The 23405-nt window shown below is 34.6% G+C and overlaps 1 protein-coding gene across 1 annotated transcript in view; it reads right to left on the bottom strand.

The window, feature by feature from the left end:
* LOC149085689 (uncharacterized) overlaps positions 1-23405 on the bottom strand; it is a 199951-nt gene that overhangs the window by 9771 nt on the left and 166775 nt on the right. The window lies entirely within an intron of this gene.

The raw sequence follows: 23405 nt of genomic DNA, 5'->3' as shown, positions 1-23405 counted from the left end.
AATATGTCACAAAAAAATGTAAATACTGCATTAACATTTTGAATGCCAATAGAAACCAAGAATGGATTTAAAAATGCCGCAATCCTAGAGTGTTAGAGTGACTTCATTGAAACAACACATGATCAAGTACAGCACGGACAAAGAATGAGAGAGAAGGAGAAAAAAAAAAGAGAAATAAAACTGGTTTCTACAGAAAAGCTGGAAGAAGAAGAAGAAAAGGAGGTGAAAAGAAGTTTTTATGGATATCGCCAAGAAGCGCAACAGGCAAGATGAAATGTTCCTAAATTTTTTCATATTTTTTTGAGGACGACACCTTGGGACCTTTACTTGTTGGTAGAGTTGATGAATTTGTCCCTTTTACCGGCGATAACGCATTATACCCAAGTGTCATTGGTAAATTTGATAAATCCTGATAAATTATCACTTTTACCGGTGATTATACATATTACCCTAGTGTAGTTGGTGAATCTGATAAACATGAAAAAAATCCCCAAATGAGTCTAGTATGTTTGATAAATTTTATCGGATCATAACATAATAGATTCCCAATTAATGAATTTTACGACTTTACGATGAAACCGTGATTTCATGATTAAAAATTCGTTAAATCGAAGAATTTGTTGAATGGAAGTTCGTTACATTGAGGTACGATTGAAATTTGTTAAATAAAGTTTATTATATCATGTATTAAGTTTTTAATATTGGGGTACGATCATAAAATTTTATGAAAAGAAGTTTGTTACATCGAGATCCAACTTTAGAATTCGTCAAATAGGAGTCGATTTAAGGCGTTATTTCGGGAATGTTAAAAAAAAGTTGTTAAATCAGAGTTCATTATATAAGGTTAAGACGTTGGCTCGCAAGCATGTTCATCTAAATAATAAAGCTCACCACGGCAATGGGACCGATTTATCGTATTGACCGATAAGAAATAACGATTATATGCATAATAACCAACAACAACTTAGTAAGATTTGTCATGTTTATCACCGACGTTTGGGTATTTTCCATAATCGAAAGTAAAAGTGATAAATTTTTAGTGAAATTTATCAAATTTACCAAAATGATCGGTTGATTATATGCTTAATAACAACATGTATCACATTTATCGTATAACACATACATATAATATACATTTTAAACAAAACAAAATTTCAACTTTTATATCAATTCTGAAGCACGAAATATACGACCCTTTGAAGGTAATAATGTCTTCCCATAGCAAATACGGATAATAAAAATTTTAATAGATCGTAAAAATATTCTAGAGAACAGTAAATACAATGATGTCAGTTTTTTTTTTCAAGTGAATTGATGTTGAGTGAGAATCTTCATTCCAGTTCAAGTGGATAATATGAGATAGAATAATGATCTCAATGTGATGTATCGAATTTATCTTCGGGGAACTTGTGAAAGATTTGTTATTAGGAAGAAGGAGATCATTAATGATGTCAGTAGGGGATAGATAAAAGGCAGTTTGAATGATTGCAGTCGCTATACAAAGCTAATCCTTCTTTATGGAGTTGGTAAATCATTTCGCCTTTGCTCATACGTGGTAAGTTCATTAAAGGAGGCTAGTTCTCTGTTTAAGCTTGAAAATCTATACCGATGATACTCGACCTCGAGAGCATATTGCCTCTTCATTTAATGTATGCGGGGCTTTTGAAAAGGCACGTTTTCCGTTCAAAGTGAATGACCAAAGCAGTGGAAGGACTTCGAATAAAGTATTGTGTATTTATCGCGATTACTTTACCGCACACCAACTCCGGTCATACATCATTGTACAGCAATTTCCAACCGGTGGAGTTGGGTGGGAAATGACGATGCCATCTGTCGGTGGTCACCTAAGGTTCGGTAGGTAAAGAAATTGTTTCTAGCGTTTTCACCCGGACTCGAACCTGTGGACCGTAACCTTCATAGTGGTACACGAGCATCTTACCACTGCGTCACTCGGATTAGATTGGGATTCAATGTTTCGAAAAGTGTGATTTCCCGCATAATTTGATAACAGTCGCTGGATAATCTATCTTCTTACTCTTCAGAAAGACAGGTAATGATTATACAATCGAAACTTGATTTTACGAACCTCCAATGTACGCGAACAAGCTATATTTTTACCGTTCTACGCCTCTTAGGATAAAACAGAAAAAAGGGGGAGAGAAAGTGTTTACCATTTTGTCATTATCAACATGAAAATCCACACATGATAGTTCGCGGAGTTGATCATGAAGTGAAGATGCGTTGACAACATAATTCACCATTGGTGCATTATGATTGGATAAATTGGTGGTTTGAGAATTGTTACATCAGTTTATTAAGAAGTAAATATTTGAATCGGGAGTTTATTGAACTAACTGCTGTTTGTCTACTTCTCTCTTCTCTATTTCAGCAAAACGGAAACGATTGTCCTCAACAGTAAATGAAATAATATAAATAAGTAAATAAAAAATGATTTTAAAAGAAATTAATGTAAACTCTTACCAAAAAAATTTTTTTGTCAAAACGTATAGGACTCCAAAAAGTACATTGAGTACTCTAACCAAAGATTAGCAAAAGTTTTTTTTCGGCGCGAGTGGACCCAACGACGCTCCCCATCTCGAAAATATTTCGGAAAAGCGGAATTTCCGGAGCTCGAAAAGGTACTTGTTACTTGGTTGAGGAAAATGAGAGGTAAAAATTCTAATCGACGGAAACTTTCTAAAACAATCAGCACGAAATCATTCACTTCAAAGTTAAACTTGAAGCATTTCAAAAAATCATATGGATGGCATCAGAAATTCAATAAAAGACACAGCTGACTTCTTGGTTACAATGCGGAAGAAGTGCAGCTGCGTATATAACAGTGAAATTCTTTTCTTCCATTCACTGGTGAATGGATCGGTTAGAAAACGCTGATAAGGTCTTTTTAAGAGCGTACAATTATATCTAATCGAGTACTTGAGTCTTAATGAGAGGTTAATCTCAAGACATCGTGACGGAAGGGGGATCGCGAGAAATAGCATTAAATGGATGGTGCGAATATCATAATTTCCAATAAATAATTTCTAGCCGCCGTGATGAGTCCCACAAGGAAAAATGATCGACAAGGATAGAAATATTTCCCGTTGAAACACCGAGCTTTTACACATCGTAGCTCCATTTTACTCACCTTTAATGATTCACATTTTGGGCGCGGTAGCCCAGGCCGATAAGATAATTGCCTAAAGTACCAAAGGATGTTTAAAGGTGTCGCGAGTTCGATATTCGGTTCGTCCTTGTTAGAAACTCCTGACACAGGGGTACAACAAAAACGGCGACATGACCACAGAAGAAGATTGCTGTCGCAGGGAGTCCCACATCGAGGGGTTAGCGCACCAACGTCTAGGTGAGTATAAAAAAAAAGGCTGCCGTTCGGAATCGGCAATAAATTGTAAGTCCCGGTCTAATTATAATTCGTGTCAGAAAATAACCGTAGTGTGACAAAAATGATCAAATGATTCACACTTTATTCAAGAACTCAAGAGATAAAATAACCCACTGAAATATAATATCAAATGTTTTGCTTGAACTTATCCTAAAGTTTTCTTTATTATTTTTATATACAATACCACGTGGCATTAGATGACGATTTTACTTCCAGTCATTCTGGAGATAAAATTTGATTTTTTTAACTGGATTAAAAATGAATAAATGAAAAAACAAACAAACAAATACTCTCCTGAGAATTAGTTAAAACTCCTTAATATCAGGGAGAAATATTAAGTAGAACGTTGCTTTTTGGAAATTAGTCGTAAGAGCTAAAAATAAACCTCAAAAGGGGCTTTAACTGCTGGCTGATGCGAAGATGAATTCAAGAAAAAAAAAATCAACTGCCTATACGGGGAGTCACATACGTCCTCTCACGGTCAGACCTTCAATATGATATTCACATAACACGATAATTCACGTGTTTACTATCCCCTCTTCAAAATATGGGGATGTATCGACAGACGAAGCACCAAAAGAACATGAAATAAGCCGAACTCTCACAACATAAGTACGTTAGGGGGCCAGCATATACTTGGAACACATATCCCGACATGCGCCGATTCGTAAGATATTCCGTAGAAGAAGGTGCATGTGCGGTTAAGTATAGGGTGTCCCATAATTTCGTAAATAGTTTAAAAATTCGTAAAAACGGAAGGAATTGGTATATTTGAATGAGGTTTGTGAAAAAGTAATTCTCACGCAGGGTATACTTTTTAGTACAGAAAAAAAATTGGTCCATATTTTTGTTAATAGAGGACGCTGCAGAAAAGTTCGGCACGTGTGATTGATTCTAAATCTTTCTTCAATCTCTTTTCGTGTCCTAAATGTTCAGCCGACGATTCGTGGCTGCGGTAAAACCCCTTCACCAATAGTGCTTGAAATGAAATGCCCGTTCGCAATGAAAATTTTATGTAAGCGTCAGTAACAGGAAAATTCCGAAATGAGCTGTTAATCACGCGCCCTGCATTTTATATGAATCTAATTTGCATATTGCCCGTGATTTGTCTTCGTGCAGCACACTCTACCCATTCCTACATATATGTATACCCATTCACATATACCCATTCCTACAATTTTTACGAATTTTTAAACTATTTTCGAATTCATGGGAAACCTTGTAGTACGTGGTTGTAGTATTGCCGGAGTGAATAAGTAACGTGATTGTAAAGATTGTCAAAGTAGTTATCCACTGTTATAATGGTAGAACAACAACGAGGGTCAAAGAGGGAACTAGTAGAAAACATCCCTAACCAAATACTGCCTACCACTCACATACGTAGGTATCCGGACAAATACTGTAAGCTGAACTCGATTGATTCTTGACATTACTCCATCGTGACAAGACGAAATAAATCAATTTCCATCACCACACATACCTTTCATGCAATATTCCGCAGAACATAAATAAAAAAAAAGCTAAAAAAAAGCAAGAAAAAGCAAGTTTCTTGCCTTTTATCCACGAAGTTTCATCTCAGAATATAAGCCAAAGGGGACTATTACAAGAGATGATAGACCGTTCCACGCAATCAAAGTGACCCCGTACAAGTAGGTACGTATATGACACACAATTCCAATTCCTTAATTTGTCACTTTACCTAATCATAGTAGAAACGCCATCTTCTAGTTCTTTTTAATTGGATAATTTAGAAGGAAGGGTACATACAAAAGAAAAAGTTTTTAGGTGGTATTAAATGAAGTACCAAGCACCTCTTATTACAACAAGAAGGGGGATCAATCCACTCTTCTAATAACAGAATTCAATAAAATTATCGTCGATCGCGTGCATGGGGGAAGCCAAAAAAAGGGGGACGTGTGACAAAGACGTATGTCGAAAGTTATATCCCAACTAACCAACCACAAATCCCCCTTTTTTTTAGTTCCACAGGGTAATAATTTCCACTCTTTTCTCAGTAACGTAAATCGAAAAATATATATCATCCTGTTCCTCTTCAACATAAAGATCTCTCATTCTCTCTCTTTTATTCATCCTCATTTTTCACAGAAAGAAACCAACGCTAATTATCCATAACCCAATATTCCATCTCATATAATTTAAATGTTGGGGGAACAGAGAGAGAACTAGAATAACTTTTTTTTTCTTCTGGTTTTAGGGAAAATTGAGTTCAGTGGGAATTAAGATGATCATACATAAAACAAAAGGTAAGATAATTAATATGGAATTTCACTCTTTTCAAAAAATAAGAACAAAAAAAAAAAAAAAAATCTTTTTTGGAGATCCGAGAATGGGCGAAAAACACAAATAATAAAAGAGGATTAAAACTAGTTCGTGTATAAGCTATGCTAAAATGACATCCGGGGCAGGTAGATAGATATTAAGAGGAAAGAATGAGAGGATAGTTAGAGGAGAAAAGAGGGTAAAAAGTGATTTTTTTTATATATTTTTGTTACGGTTTTTCTCTCCTCTCATAGCTTCTTTCCTCCTCTGTCTAAGTTTAGCTTCATTCTCATCTTTAATGTGTTTTCTTAGATTTCTTTGGAGGCGAAGAATGTTAGTTTATTGATTATGCATTTGGGGTAGACACGAACTTATCTCTTAGCTGTACAACTTTGAAGATTAATGAAGAAAATCTGGTATGAATTATTGGGAAACTGTTTGATTGGACTGTACTAAAGAGGATTTTTCCGCCCATACCTTTTTTTTTTTTTTTTTATATTATCGTGAACACATATAAATTTTCTTATTCAAAGAGGAAAATAAAAACGATAAAAAGTTGGAATTACTTTCTCCTTTTCTCTCCCACCGGGTATGGAAAGATAAAGCACTAAATTTAAAAAAAAGAAGGATATTTTTAGTCATTTTTTGAAAATTTAAAAAATCCGATTAATTTAATGAATTATTTGATACGTTTAATTTTTCGGTATATAACACGCGAGAAGGAAAAAACAAAGAAAAATTGAATTAACGCTTAAAATGCAACAATTTGTTTTTTAAAATAGTGAGATTTGAAATCAAACTTTTATTTTATATCTTTGGGTTTTTCTTTCTTGTTATTTTAGTTTGCGTTTATTTTATTATAGTTTCTGATTATTATGTAGTTTTTGGACTTGTCGCATAGTTCTTTTTATCGTATTTTCTGACACAGAGATTGTATTTCATGTCGTTGCGCAAGAATAATGCTTCTCCAGAATCTCCAGAGAGTAGCGCGCTAAACTGTTTGGGAAAGACTTTGCAGAATAGTTGTTCTGAATCGGTTCGAAGCTGCAAATCTTGGTGTAATTAGCTCCTGTGATTATTACATAAATGCGTGGTGCTACAGAAAAATGATAGAATTGCTTTACTGAAGAATGTGATGTAGAATGAACAGATTTATGCAATGTTTTTCTCGGTTTCTCTTAAATGTTTTGCGCCGTTTGTGTTAGCTTTCTTGCTTAGAAAGTTTCTAATTAATTTATAATTTTTTTCACGATATTCTTCATAAAATAATGGGAAGTTGTCGTTTTTTTTGGATATCAGTATGTTGTGAAAAAGAATTACCCCGTGTTCCTCAAAATGCCAATTTTTTTATACCGGTTACACTGAAACCGGAACTTCATTGTTTGAACCAACGGTTCGTTACACCTGATGACAAAATGACAACCAATAAATTACAAAGAAATGATATAAATATTGAAAAAGTGAGGATAAAAAAAACCACGTAAAATTACAAAGAAGTTAAAGCTGAAATAAAATTCAGTAAATAGTTTACAGATTCCTCTGTAATTGATTACTTTTGTGATATACTGTTCCGGATAATTTTTTTCCCATTTTTATTCCATCGTATTTCCGGAGCTCATTGTAAGTTTCGATATTTAAAAAAATAAAAAATATTATTATTTACTATTACAAAAAGTTTCAAAGTCGTCACAGAATTCAATGATACAGCTCAAGCTGATTAATGCACTTAATTGCTATGTTACTACTGACTGAAGGCACAAAACTATTTGACCATGCCCAATAAAATTCTTACTATGGATTAATTTTTGTGTAGGGCTTATATTAGGAGCATTCTGAAAAATCATGCCAGGGCTTATAGTTAAGACTTATTTTCGGGAAAATACGGTATATGAGATGTTATGAGCTCGCGCATTAGTGCTCTGCACTCTTTGAGGTATTTATCCATGCTCTGAAAGAAGAATAAGCCGATTTGGTGTAGGATATTCGAGAATACAAAGTGCAAAGTATGTGATGTCAACGTGAAAGGTTCACCGCAACTCGGGAATGAAAAATACTGTAATATTCTGGTACGTCTATATATCATGGCTTTGCTTTCAATAAACAAGGTGCATACTTCCTCAAAGCACAAAATACTGTTAGATATTTGTGTATGTGTGTACGCACCTGTTGAATAGAATACTTCTCATAACTTTTGCCTTAAAGTTTATACGCGGCATTCTTCTAGTATTTTCATGTTCAGCTAAACCTTTTGATGTTTGTGGGTGACTTAAGTGATTTAGTAACATAATCATAGTGGGTGACAAAATCAGGGTATAAAAAAAATCATGATTTTTTTTTTATATGAGTCGGATTTTTTTGACTAAAATTGTACCACCAACCATACTATATTGAGGTATCTATGACTAACTTCATTGCCAATGCACTTTTGATAGTCCTTAATTTGCAGGTAAAACGATATACTCATATTTCACTAGTACAGAAAACATCAAATAGATAAGAAAATAACTTTTCTACACAGAAATGTGATTTCAGTGGGAAAAAAAAATTAAACATCATAATATTCGAATATTTCCCTTCCAGTATGGTAAATCACTTTCATTCCTTGAATTTCAAGAGAAATAAAAGACAAAAGTAGTGAGAGAGAGAGAGAGAGAGAGAGCGCAGGAGAGAATAACAGCTTCCATTGCTTTAAACCCAAGGCACATCGGTATTTTTATGGCAAAAAAAAAACAACTCCAAAGTCATTTAACGCATCCTCACCCCTTCTCCGAACAAAAACAACGTTCATCCCTGCTGCATTATTTGTTCCAAGTTCCAGAAATAGAATACTTCGTTCCTTCACAGGCACACACACCTCAATACTGCGATCGCTATTCCAAAATAAATACAGAAAAATAATAATAAAAGCAGATCTCGAACCACACTACAAGAAAAACTGAACAGTTCAACAAAATCCCTGACATAAAACATTTAATATTCAGTTTTGCCTCACAGGCTACATCGTACGGCACCGAAAACCATATTAAGTCCACCACAAATGCACTTTTGACAGTCTTTAATTTGCAGGTAAAATAATAAACTGATATTTCACTGGTATCGAGAACGTCAAGGAGGAAAGAAAAATAATTTTTCAACACAAAAATATAATTTCAGTAAAAAAAAATCAAACATCTCAACAATACTCGAATATTTTTCTTCCAGTATGGTAAATCACTTTCATTCCATCTTGAATTTCAAGAAATAAAAGACAAAGGTGGAGAAAAAGGGAGAGAGAGAGAAAAAGCACTGGAGAGAGAATAGGAGACTCCATTGTTTTAAACCCAAGGCACACCGATATTTTATTGCAAAAAAAACTCCAAAGTCATTTAGCGCGTTGTGGCTCTTCCGAACCCTTCTTCCAGCAACAACAACGTTCATCCCTGTTGCATTATTTGCCCCCAGTTTCAGAAATAGAATACTTCATTCCTCTACACACACCTCCGATCGCTATTCCAAAATAAATACAGAAAAAAAATAAAAAAATAAACAGAAGCACAGATCTCAAACCACTACAAGAAAAACCGAACAATTCAACAAAATCACAGATATAAAGTACACTTTACCAAAGTCCACCCGCTAACATTGAAAAATACACCATCGCTAGTACTGTTCGACCCTTTTTTTTTTTGTTAGAGATCTCTCTGATATGTGTATACACTTTTCTTTCCTCCATACGTCCTTCTTATTTTATTTTATTTTTTCGGTTGAGATCAGGAAGTATTACCCTAGTTTTTGCCAGCCTTTACTCCTTAGCTTGAAGACCTCTAGTCTTTAGATCCCAAACATCCGGCGCTAGAGGGTTAAAAAAAAGGCTGGGAATAAACGGTTTTCCTGTTTCAAGTGACAGCGTTGGTTTCATCTCATGGAAAAAGACTCGCCAATATATATATTTTTTTTTACTCTTACCTTTCTCTCTTCTTATCCTTAAGAGAAATAGCAGAGAGGAAGTGGGAAAAAAAGGAGAGGCATTTCCGAATTTACTAGTCTGCAGTTCGAACTACGGAGGTTTGGGAAAAAAAAAAGAGGGGGTCTTCTAAAATCCACAGCACTGTGATCAAGAATCAAGGCTTGAGAGATATATCCTGTTCCATAAAACTAACTCGAACTCTGGTAAAAATTCCGGATTGGGATTTCTCTGGGAATCTTGGAAGTTTTTTTTGAGGTGCATTCTATGTATTTTTTTTTACCCTACTTTTGATGAATTCCGAAGGTTTTATATTCTTTTGTTGTTTTCTACGACAGCAGGAGCCATCTTTGTCTTTGTTTCCTCTGATGTTGCTGATTGCCGAATTTGTTTCCTCGAACGTTTCTCCCTCCTTTGGATTTTAAATGGAAGCATACAGTGTTTATTTATTTTTTTTTGTTTTTTAGTCTCTACGGTTTCATTCGTGCCTTGAAGCACGTAAATTTCTCCTGGATTCCGTATTTTTTGTGTTGTTGTTTCGAACGTTCTTTCGATGGTTATACATATTGGTCTAAAATCACCAAAGTTTCCCAATTTCTCTTCTTTTTTTTGGGGTTCTTAGGATGGTGGAAGTCTTTTTCCCTTCGAGTTCTCGATCAAAGTTTAGGAGAATTACCCATTGACGTAGTGACATATGCCAGGGAAGTTCGGCTTGGTTTATTCTGACGATATACAGTATGTTCACTTCCATAGACTGGAGTTTATTGGTGTTTTTATTTCCAAAATAATAGATTTTTCATTTTTTTAAATCAGAAACTACTTTGAATAACAAAAAAAGAAGTTTTTTCCGCAATTTTGACCGTTTCTGTCGTGGATGAGTTGTTAACGCAAAAAATGAAGCGATTCTCTCGCTAGAGGTCCTAAATTTATTGTATATAAAAAAAACCCCATGATATTGAGTAACGGCTCAAATATTCTTCTGCACTTGTATTCAGTTCCGCAAAAAAGTTCCAGCTAATAATCGATGCTAAAAATTTTCTCCTTCCAAGCACACTTGAATATGTTTTTCAATTTTTGCAATACTTTTCTTAAAATTTCAACTTTATAGGTTTGAATATTTCGTTCACTTGAGAGAGAGAGAGAGAATCAGTGTTCTTCGAACTTTTTCCCTTTCGGACATTTAAATTTAAGTGTATACAATTTTGCGTATCGGCATAAATGGAAGAAATAATTAGCGAACAAGCGAAAAAATTAAAACCTATTCAGATCCTGCTTGCACAAATGGTTGGGTTGCTTTTTCTCACAGTCGAATTTTTTCAGACAGACCTAAATTAAGCCCTGGCTTAAATGATTGTATAAGTTTTTTTCAGAATTTGGTGAGTATGAAATTTGGAGGTTTTTTTTTTCATCAGAGGACAGCACGTAAAGTTGAATTTTCAGGGAGGCTTTTAAAATAGCTTCCAGGAGAAAGTGCCTCCGGGAAAAGTGTGATTTATTGCATAAAATTTAGCAATAAATCTCCGAAAAAATTTGAATGTGAAGATGAATATACAGTGTATTATCTTGGTTGAAAAAATTGAACGAAGTGAATTATTTCTTCACGACAAAATAAAAGAAAATTGAAAATTTGAAAAATATTTAAAAAAATTAAGATTTGCTGACATTTATGTTTTAAATGCATTTTTTTTGAGTATCAGAAATCGAAAAACATTTTGAAAATTGCAAAAAAAAATGCTCAGATCTGAAACAGTTAATAGGAGAAAAAAATTTCCTAACTGTACGTGTCATTATATATTCCATTTTATACTTTACTATTAAGCAATCAATAAACTGCTCGGAGTTGGGACTTCTGCTGCCACCTGTCAAATAAAAACTAAAATATCTATTATAATTCCTGAAGTGAAATTGGTTGCTTGTTTTAAACCAGTGTGCAGCATGAAAATGTGCAATATTTGGTACGATACCATATAATTTTCATTTTTATGCTACATATTGGTGTATATTTTATGCTTCATAATTTTGGTTACAATGTTTATATGTTTGCCGCTGGTACTGACGAAAAGGGATTTTGCGAAAAACATAAAAATATGGTGACCAGTATTATGTACGGCGCATAAAATTTACAATATTATGCAGCATTAAAATGAACAATATACTGGTATAATACCACATATTGCTCATTTTCATGTTGCACACTGGTTCGAAAGCAGCAGCCAATTTAAATTGTAGAATTCATAACAAATACTTTTGTTTTTATTTAATAGGTGGCAGCAGGGAGTCCCGTTTCTTTATTTGAAGCAATATTTGTGTGAATTTCTCTTCGGTAGAAAAATATCGGAACGGGAAAGTGAATAGAATTCGAACTCATTCATCAATTTCCAATGTAACATTAAAGATTATTCATCCGATTAATAATATGTTCTCTTAGTGATTCTCTTCTTTGAGAAGTTCCTGTAATAGGTGATTTTTTTCTAAGCGAGTACTTACTCTCGTCTGAACTTTGCAATGATATATATACAGTACATTCTGAGTTTTTCTTCTTCTCCCAATGATTTTGCTTATCCTAGTTTAAAAATCGTGGATAATATACGTGCTCAAGTATTGATAAATCAGATAGGTCAGATAAGCTCCTGTATCACAATGCTCACTTTGTTACCAAATTTTTTCGGCGTGTAATCAAATTAAATATTGGCTCTATTACACCATTTTTTTCTGTTCATTTTCAAAGCGAAAACGACGTTTTCCATCATCGTTTGCTTCTTTCCAGAAATTATTTCTTGATTCAGTTAAAATTTGATTTATTATATCGGGTGATGGTTTCAAAAAAAAAAAAATATTTTTTGAGATGTTGCCAATGAAGCTCCTCACGTCTCTCTGAATCATGATGAGGATACTAAATATCGCGAGTTAAGATACGAGAAAATATTGAATATATGATGAGGTGAAATTTTCAAAAATTGAAAATGATATATGAATGAGATATTGGAATAAGGAACGGCAATAAATTTCGGCCCTAAATATCGTTGACTAAATACCTTTTTCGTCATTTTTGAATTCTTTAAAAAAGTTTGTTCTCAATTTCATCATCATTTAACAGGTTAATGACTGTGACCTCATATCTTCTGATGTCTGAGAATATTTTCTACAGCAGTTATACAATATTATTTAAAAGATATTCAAAGACATATTATGACATCTGTTTGAATTGAGGGTTGCATTGTTTTTAATTCCTTTCAAGAAGACAAATTCGAATGAATTCATCGCTGAGAAATGCCGCTAATAATACAGTAGAATATCGATAATTCGACACCTGAAAAATATCGATGAGCATGTTGACTTAAGTGTATCTAAAGTTAGAGTTGTTTCATTTTTGATGTCTCCTACCCAATTTTCAAACATCATTTATGCCATGCCCATGTTCTTATATATGGTTGAACAATTCCATTACAACGTCTTTAAATTAATATACAAAAAATTATCTGAAATTTTCAATGAAAAGTTTCTGAACAATGCAGAATTTTCGTGAAAAAAACATAAGTGCATCGAAATGTCTTATTTTGCGCATGAACAGTACAATTGCCAAAAATTAGGGAAACCCATTTTTTAACTTGGAAATTTCGATCTAAACAGACTTTTTTTCAGCTTTTATTCAACCATCTCCCGCTTAAAAATTCCAGATATTTTCCGTTCTTATCTGTGATTTTCGTAGTCTACAGAATGAGCCCCTCCCGGCTCCAAAAAATGGAAAGTGACCCTATTCCCAAGGAATGAGGAAGATTTTCGACCCACAAACTACAAAAAAGAATGAAATGAAGTGTTAAAATATACTAGAGAAATGTAGTGAGAATTTATTAACCGGCCTCTTTCTCTCTCTCTCCATGGGAAATTTAGAAAAATTAGTTGTGATAGCACATCACAAGAGAATCGTAGTCACTGGAGTTTTTGTATTTTTCGTGTATTGGCCTTATTCGTTCCTGACTTCTAAATAATCTTTGGAAAAATTGATCTACTCTTTCATAATTTTATATAAAGGGTGGACGAGAAGTTCTTTTCATATTTTGATAATCAATAATAAATTCACCACTGCACATAAAATGGTGCGGTTTATACTAAAATACTTAAGATAGCCTTGATTTTTTTTTTTTGTTAAATTTAAAAAAAAGTTCAAATTTCACTCACAGGTGGCAGTATAAAACGAAAAATTCGACAAAATAACAAACATAAATTTTTTTTATACTTCAATTCTATATAAATATATTTTAAATTCGGTTTGACAAAAAGAAAGAAAACTGAAATTTATTCAATACTTTTAATATGTAACGAATTTATACTCTACTGTAAAAAAAAGTTCAAAAAATATAATTTTTTTCTTCTCATTTAGATCCATCACATTTAAACATTTGCTGTCAGAAATGTTTTTTTTTTATAATCAAATTAATATTTTTTAATTAATCATCACACACAGGCTAATGGATAATATCAAATTAATTCATGAATAGAAAACAAAAATTTAATTATTGTTAAAAAATAATTAAAATAAATATTTAAAATTTTTTTTTACGTTTTTTCCAAAGAAATCACGAAAGAAAAAAATATTTTTCTTCATAAATAATCGCATTTCTGCGAAATAAATATTTTATTTTTTGTTTGAGTAGTTACGATAAAAGCAATCATGGCTCCTTTTACCACTAATAGGAAAAACAAAAAAGATATTATCTTATATTTTTTTTAATAAAAAAATATTTTTTTTTGATAGAAGAAAATCGTATAAACAAATAACAGCGAGGAAAAATGAAGATAAACGGGAAAAGATCCTAATCTCAAATGATGAAGTGATAAGAGACGAAAAAATAAATAAATAATAATAATACCCGTCAGAAAATATTTCCGGAAAATATCGTTTCGAGAGTTCCCTTTTCTCCACCAATTTTTTTTTCCATAGCCATTTTTTATTTTATTATAAATATTCACTAGAAAAGAAAAATAAAATAAATACGTAGGTATATAGAGACAGGAGTCATGACCGTCTTAATGGACTCGGTGATAGCTTCCGGGGGACCCTGGGCGTTTTGACACTAATACACAACAACGCTGGCAGCTATCACCGGCCCTGACAATAAATAGTTTCGACGATCGATAAAACAGAGGACAAAAAAAATAATAAAATAATTTTTTTTTATCTTGCAAAAACGTGAATAAAATACATAATTTTAGAAAAGAACAATAATAATAAAAAAAAACCAATAAACACTTAACGGCTTTAAAGAAACATTATTCAGCAATTTTCTAAGGTTATGACAGCGATATGTGGATGGAAAAAAATATCTTGCTAATTCTTTTATATTTTTGGATTTATTTCTTAATATGTATTTCATTTGAAATAGAAAATATTTTAATTTGGTAAATTTTTTTTCATTTGTAGCTCGGGGTGCACAACATCCGGCTCGCGGGCCAGATGCATCTTGCCAAGGGATTCCATCCGGCCCAGTGAAAGGTGCTCCGAAAAAAAAAAAAAATTAAATCAATATGCACATCCATGATAAATACCTGAGCTGACTATATATTCTTCATAAAAACTCGAAGAATCGGGGTCAACACAGGATATCGCCAATTATCGCTATTTATTGCATTTGTCAGATGAGAGTAAATGTGTTAATTACAGCTGAGAAAATAATCGAAGCCAAATTGAAAGTTGCCATGTATAGACAAACTCAAGTAAAGTTGCCAATTACAGCAGAAAAATAGACAGAGGCGCAAGTAAAGTTACCGATTGCAATCAATGAAAAATTGTCAAAGACAAGTAAAATTGCCACTTACAGCCAAACAAATTTTCAAAGAGAAGCAAAGTTGCCATGTATCGCTAAAATTGCTGAAAAATCGTCAATGGCAGGAAATAGATGGCTACCGCAAGTCAGTGAGAAAAATATAATTCACCGAAAAACGTATATGTATATATACATAAATACGTTTTCGGTATATAAATATATGTTTGACGTGTGAGATGAACATATTTATATATGAGTATAATTAGTTTGAATTTTTATATCGGCGTGCGATAGTAAAATTTGGAAATATAGGAGGTTTTTGTTATGTGGAGGTCCGATTTCGGAATTCGTCAGAGAGAAGTTATTTCGGGGATGTGTGAAAATATACGTTAAACATCTCAGAGCTCATTGTTTCTGACTCACAAGTACGGTCATCTAAATAATAAATATTATCACGGCAATGGGATCGATTTATCATATTTACCAATAAGAAATGGAGCTTATGCATAAATACAAATACCACAGCGGACAAAATGCCCAACGTGGCCGAGAAAAAGATGCCCATAACAAATATGGATGTCATACATTTCTAAAATACATCAACCCAATAAAAAATGCAATTACAAAAACTAGAAACAATATGCATACACGATAAAAATATAATACAATGCCCATAAAAAATATTTACGGTTGTCTCGATTCACCCGAACATGTTTATCGTATTTCTTTTAAAACGTGTCAATTGTGTTAGAATTTATAACCTCTGGGGGTAAGCTATTCCATTTATTAACAACCCTATTAGAGAAAACTTTCCTGCGACGGCACAACTTAGAAATAACTGTCCCTCACCAATCGATACCGCTCCCCCTTGTAAAATAATTTGATTGCCGCAACTCAAGTGGGGCGTCTTTGGTCCTCATTTATTATGTCACCGAATTGGCCGCCCGAGGGCTTCGCGAAGATTCCCACTCAGGCCCGCCGTGAATTGATAACTCAATATTGCCATCTCAACAAATATTTATTATTTAACAGGATATAAATAATTTCTGTAAGAAATTGTGCACATACAAACTCTACTACATTTTGTTATTTGACATTAAATTTTTTTTATGAATATACAAAAAGTTTGAAATTTAGTTTTTTTTATAACACAAAAAATTAGGCTTCTGCCACTTTCTATTCCAATATGACAGACAGATGGCAGCACCATTCTTTCACGAAACAAAGATTATACTCGACTTGCGTCAAGTCGAAAGTTGCTCGAAAGTGCGTTAGGGTTATACATACACGCACAACACGTTCCAGCATACACCAGTTCGTGAGAAATTACATAAAAGAATGGTCACGTTGTACATGTACGGTATAAAAGTGGTCTTGTTTACAATATACAAGCTACTTCACCAAACACCAACTCTGGCCACATCGCTATATTGCAATTTACTGCCATTAGTGAGATGGGTTGGAAGTGAAGGCGCTGTCTATTGTAATATACAAGCTGTCCCAAATTGTTTGCACAGCCGACATTTCTGCAACCGTTGACTTTGGAGAGAGAGAGAGAGAGAGACATACTTTCAATTGAAAAAGTTTTCAAATGACGTGAAAATGTTCAAAATATCTTAAATTTCCATTAAAAAAAAAGAGAAATTAATTTTTATGCAGATCGTTGCCAAAAATTATCCATCGTTAACAAAACTATCGTTGCCAATTAATGGAATGTAAATGCGGCTATGAGAGGCCATTAACAAAAACTTGCATATTTTTTTAATGCAGACGGAGATATTTAGCTTTGAAATTTTTAGCATTCATCGCGAATAATTGAGGGTGTAGTTAACAAATTCTGAAACGTAAAGCAAATCGAAAGTTGTAAAAATTCTGTAATTGCCAAAAAATGGAATTGTTATTTTTTGTGAATAAAAAAAAACCATGCGTCAGTTCATTCTATTTCTGTGCAGTCCCTGAAAATGGCAACTTTCCGAGCAAATAAACACTTGCCAACACGGTAATAAGTTGCTAAAATACAGTGATTTTATATACTTAATATCTCGATGGAGATTGTATTTAAAAATATGGATTTTTTCGCTAATGATTTCAAAATATGAAATTTCAGTAATTGGAATTCTTAGCAAACGAGGTAAGTATAAAAGTTAATTTCTTTCTTTGAGTATACAACCTCTCAAAAAAATTACGAAATTTTAAGAAACCTTTTGAAAAGCAAAAAAGTTTTTGCCATTTGAAAGTAATCGCAAGTATTTTCCAGTATCCAAAGGTTGTGCCCGAGTGGCGCAGTGGTAAAGATGCTCGACTTCCACTATGAAGTTTACCGTCAAGGTCCATGGGCCCGAATCCGGGCATAGAACATTAGAAGCAAGTTCTTTACCTACCGAGCCTAGGGCGACCACCCATGGATGGAGCCTTCATTTCCCACCCAACTCCACTGGTTGGAAATTGCCGTATGGCGATATATGACCGGAGTTGGTGTGCGGTGTAGTAGTAGTAGTATCCAAAGGTTGCAGAGACATCTGCTGTGAAAGCAATTTGGGATAGTCTGTATAGTGTGAATATCTTTGCAATACACAGGGTGTCTTATAGGTCCTAATTCGGCCTTTTATCTCATCCTACCGTTCCTCGTAGGTATGGTTCTAATGTAAGAAATGCTCGAAATGTGTTTAGGGATCACATTGTAGTAATTTCCAGAGTGAAAATTCAGTGTGTAATAAAATAAAAAAGAAATCTAAATTTTCATATGGTCAACCTGTCTTCTAATTTCCAATTAGAAAGTTGTTGCCCTGTCTCTCCTGAGACCAGCAAAAAATTCATGTTTCTAAGTTCAATATTTGCAGAGATATTTGAATTAAAAATCAAAGAAAAGTTGGTAAAGAACAGCATAAACTCACGAAACGCTTCTTTCTCGCATTTATGCTGTTCTTTACGAACTTTTGCATTTTCACTCTCGAAACTGGCAAAAAGAGTGATTGCTGAACACATTTTGAGCATTTTTTAAATTAGTAGACTACCTCTACGAAAAGCGGTTGATAAGATAAAGGCCGAATTGGGACTTACAAGATTCCCTGCATACTGTAAATATGCTCTATATTGCCAAACGCATCTTGATATTTTTAAGTTCGAACTTAGAGTGCAGTTGCAAAGAATAAAAACAACTTTGGAGTGGGTCCATCTTTCGCTGTAATGACAGCCATCACTCAAGCGGGCGAAGGCTTTCCATAAATATTTGGTACGTTGCCAATCGGATGGTTTTCCTTCAACAAAAAAATAACAAAAAAAAAAAAAAAAACCTCATTGTCAGTTGTGTGATTGACAGGACGGGGGATAGACCAAGCTCAAAGCTGAGATTCCAACTAAGGCAAATTCATCAACATCATTGTCATCAAACTAGCTTTACACAAGTGATGTGTGGAAAACTCACCAATAACAATTCACCACCACGCAACTCACTGACAGAAAAATTTACCTTTGGCGAAATTCACCGACAAACAATTAATCGAAAAAGTAACATAGTCAGTAAGTTAATGAGTGAGTGACTCATTAAGTGAATTAGGGAATTAGTGAGTGAATGATCACTCAGGGAGTTTGGTAGCGATTGATCAAGTGAATCAGGGAGTTAGTGAGTGATTGATCAAGTGAATCAGGGAGTTAGTGAGTGATTGATCAAGTGAATCAGGGAGTTAGTGAGTGATTGATCAAGTGAATCAGGGAGTTAGTGAGTGATTGATCAAGTGAATCAGGGAGTTAGTGAGTGATTGATCAAGTGAATCAGAGAGTTAGGGCAGTATTCACCGACATGGTTTAAACTATAGTCACAATTTTTTGATAAGAGATCGACACGGATTGGTTAAATTCAGGTTTTTAACCAATCTATGTTGATCTCTTACCCAAAAAATTTTGACTACAGTTTAAACCATGTCGGTGAATACGGTCCTTAGAGCGATTGATCAAGTGAATCAGAGTTAGTGAGTGAGCCAATAAGTGAAAAGATGAGCAAGTGAGTACGTGAGTGAGTTACTCATACTGTCACTGGCTTGCTCAATCACTCACTCCTTCGGTCACACACAGGTTCACTCCAAGTCACTCACTGAATAGCTCTATCAATTCATCCACTCACTTGATCACTCATACGATTACTCACTTGATCGCGCATGCACTTCAAACGATGTGCTAATCAATATCTCGATCCCCCAACTTCATTACTTTTGAATTTTCGTATTTCTTTCAAAACTACGATTTAAAAAATCACTGTCGATATTTTTTACGCAAATGAATAAATTTGTTTATGAAATTTTTCAAGTAATTAAATTCAGTGATTATATTTTCCGGGCATGTAAAATATTATTTCGGGCACATCCCCGACCGCGCATGTCAATTTTTGTAGATTTTCCCCTAGTCCCTGGTCTGTATTCGAAAAATATGTATCTCTTCAAGAGCAGAAATTTGATCAGTGTTCCAAGTCCTATATATACAGACTACTTTTTTTTCTGTTTATTCATCGATAACTTTACATCCTCACAAAATATCCCTTCGCGACACACACACACACACACGCCGAGATCCGAAACCTTTATTACTATTTATTATTAACCTTTATTATCCTCACATCCTATTTATTGGCGTTATTGCATCCCACACATGGGATTTTCACATGGGATTACGCTCATTGGCTAAGATCATAATTACGTCACTAAAAAGCGAGGCAAGCTGTGGTTTTAGTTTATGACTATAGCGCCATCTGGATTGACACTCAACTAAAACCTGCTTATGCCATTATAGTTATAGTGTGGAAGTTCTTGAAATATCGGTTCCGACTGTCGCATTCAAATAGAGAGAGAAATTGAAAAATTTCCCACAGCAAAACTCTTCTTTGCTATTGATAAATCAATATAAAACCGGCGATTATGCATAATCACCGGATTTATCACGTTTACCACATAATATATATATTACGAGGTAAATGTGATAAATCCCTTAGTGGTTATCATGCATAATAACAGGTTATAATTCATAACCGCTGGATTTATCGCGTTTACTACATAATATATATATATATTATGGGGGTAAATGTGATAAATGCGGTTCTTCTGCGTAAGAATAGGCTATAATGCATAAATGCTGGCCATTTTGCTAAGTTTTATAAATTTCCCAAAATTTATACCTTTATGCATGATTAGGCGATTATGCATGATATCCAAGCGTTGCTGGTAGACATGTGATAAATCATTCGAAAAATTCACTCATTTGATAAAATTCAAGTACTTAACCAGGTACGCTTGAACATTATGCACATCTCCGGTAAAAATTATGTAATTTTTGAGTACGAGTATTTATCCAACTTACCAACGATGCTTGTGTTTTGAGCTCATTGCCTCTTTATCCCGCCTTCTCTTTTACTGACGCAATAGTGATCTCAGCCAATGAGCGTAAACCCATGTTAAAATCCTTAGTATAGGATGGAATAACGCGACCGGGCGTGCACATTTTTGGAGATTTCTTTCCAACCCTGGTCTATATACGAAAAATACGTATCTTTTCAGGAGCAGAAATCTGATCAGTGTTCCGTCTTGTATAGACTAAGTTTTTTATTTTATTTTTTTATTCATCGATAACTCTTACATCCTCACGGAATATCCCTTCGACGCCGAGAGAGAGATCCGAAACCTTTATTACTTCCCTCACATCCTGTTGGTACTTTCAAACGAATTGAACCCATAGGAAAAACCACAGAAAATAGTATCCGTGTCTCGTCCCATTTTCAAACTTATTGGTTGTGATGTAGCGTAAAGGATGGGTTCTCCAGCTTCGGGCGATATCAGCAGAAAGGGATTTTTACAAATACAGGCCGATACTACACGTGTGGATCTCAGTAAAACCCCCATTAGAGGCGACGAAAATCCCTGCAAGAAATTTGCTGATGGTCCGTAACCTAAAGAAAATAAATAAATATCTAAAAAAAAATCTTTTGAAACGTTTTTCCTAAACTTCTCTCTTCGGCAAGTAGCGCAACATGCGCCGAGAGAGAGAGAGTGCTTTTCACACACACACACACACATGTAAAGTTCACCACAAGTTTCCACTTCTTTTTTTAGTGCAACCACCAACGTGTACTATTATTTGTGATGACGAGATCAAAAGAAAATATCTTCTCCAAAAGTTTCCAAAATATCAAACCATTCAAGCTTATACGAATAATTTTTCCCGTTTCAACTTCCAGAGAATATTTTAGATAGAAATGAGGTCCGTTTTCATGAACATCAATGATGTTGTTTCGCTTTGATTTTCCTTCTAGAAGATAGTTACTATGCGGCCCCGTGACGTGTAAAGAAGAGAAGCTTTCTCATGATTGGGTTCTATTGCAGTGGCGTAGGTATATATAATCTAGTGGAAATTGTTTTCGACGTTGATATCTGTCCTCGTGTGATCCTGGAGGTTGTTCGACGGATTCGTCGCCTTATTGATGACAATTTTTGGGTTTATTGAAAATTCACCGACAACAATTCATTCGAGGATGATGTCACTCTCCGCTATCCATACGAAGGTTTTTAACAGCTGGCTGATGCGAAGATATATTCAGGAAAGAGAGAAAATTCAATTACCCTTACATGGACCGGTCGGACCTAATTCCGCAAGGGACAGAGCGGGGGCCATGTTTGGTGTTATGGTCGGACCTAATTCAGGCCAAAGCTCACAATTACTGACGCTGCCATCAGATGGCAACTTACCCTAGGAAGATGTCTCTTTCTGCTATTCATACAAAGGTTTTTTAACTCTTTATGTCAATCGGTTGGTTTCCTATTAATTTATAAAATATGTTGTAGACTTTCCGTCAACCCTGTATTTGAAACGTTTTTTATTCGATTTAAACACTGTTAATTATTTATCTATTTGCCTTTTTATCAGAGGCAACTGAAAGTCTATTCTCTAAAGAATATCTTTTCGTCGAAAAATTTCGCCATCTTAGAGTAGAGATGGTGTGAGATGACTTAAATTTGCATCATCTGTCTTCAATGCACTACTGAATTTAATTGGCAGAGCGATGGTGGAGGGGGTATGAGCTGTTAAAAATTTATCTACAGAGCCCAATATACGAGTGAAGGTTCTAGTTTCGAACAAGAAAGAACTCAACATGCATACACCGCGTAAACATTTCTTCGGGGAATGCCAGAACGTTTGGTTTGAGTGTACATGTGTGGCGTCTGAATGTTGAATTGATCTTTTTGCTCTCTGCGGAGGGAATTTTTCGAGTGGAGACTGTTTTTGAAGGAATCTGAAGTCTCAAAAAATGGCAATTCAGTTGCATCAGACTCATATGTAGGGCGTTCAGAAAATTCTTAGATGTAGCTAAATTATTGGAAATATTGCCACACTTTACTGTAGTGATAAATGTAATGAAAAATTCAAGCTACCATCATTATTTCACAATATGGAAGGAAGATGGCAGCAACAGCAAAAACACGAAACATGCTCAACTCTGACAACATAAATACGTCAAGGCCATGGATGCACATACACTCAAGCAACGCGTTTCTACATGCAAGGATTGGTTAGAAATTCCGCAGAGACATGTGTGCGAGTTACATGTACTGTCAAATAGCAACAGGATCCTAGTTACATGGGTATGCAAGAAAAAAATCATATACGAACGTTTCGGCACCTGGCTGATGCTAAGATAAACCCAGGAAAGAACGTACAACTGCATGTGTGAGGAATCAAACTCACGCTCACTAACTTATGTCCCAGCGGAGAGTGACATCATCTTCGGATGAATTACCATCTGGTGGCAGTGTCAGCAATATGAGCTTTGGTTTGAGTTAGGTCTGGACGTCTTCTACGGCCCCGTACAGCGCACACGAGCTCTAAAGAAAGACGGTTCGTTTCCAGTCTGGTGGTCTAGGGCGCTAACCCAGCAAGAGAGAGAGAGAGAGAGAGAGAGAGAGAGAGAGAGAGAGAGAACTAGGCCAGCACCTCCTAAAGATAGAAGGTCTCCGGGGTTGTCATAAACGTCATT

Source organism: Pholcus phalangioides, unplaced genomic scaffold (assembly GCF_987345545.1).
Source record: "Pholcus phalangioides strain wild (caught in Gottingen) unplaced genomic scaffold, Ppha-v1.0 ptg000006l_1, whole genome shotgun sequence".
NCBI classification, from domain to species: Eukaryota; Metazoa; Arthropoda; class Arachnida; order Araneae; family Pholcidae; genus Pholcus; species Pholcus phalangioides.
This window is presented reverse-complemented; position numbering and strand designations above follow the sequence as displayed.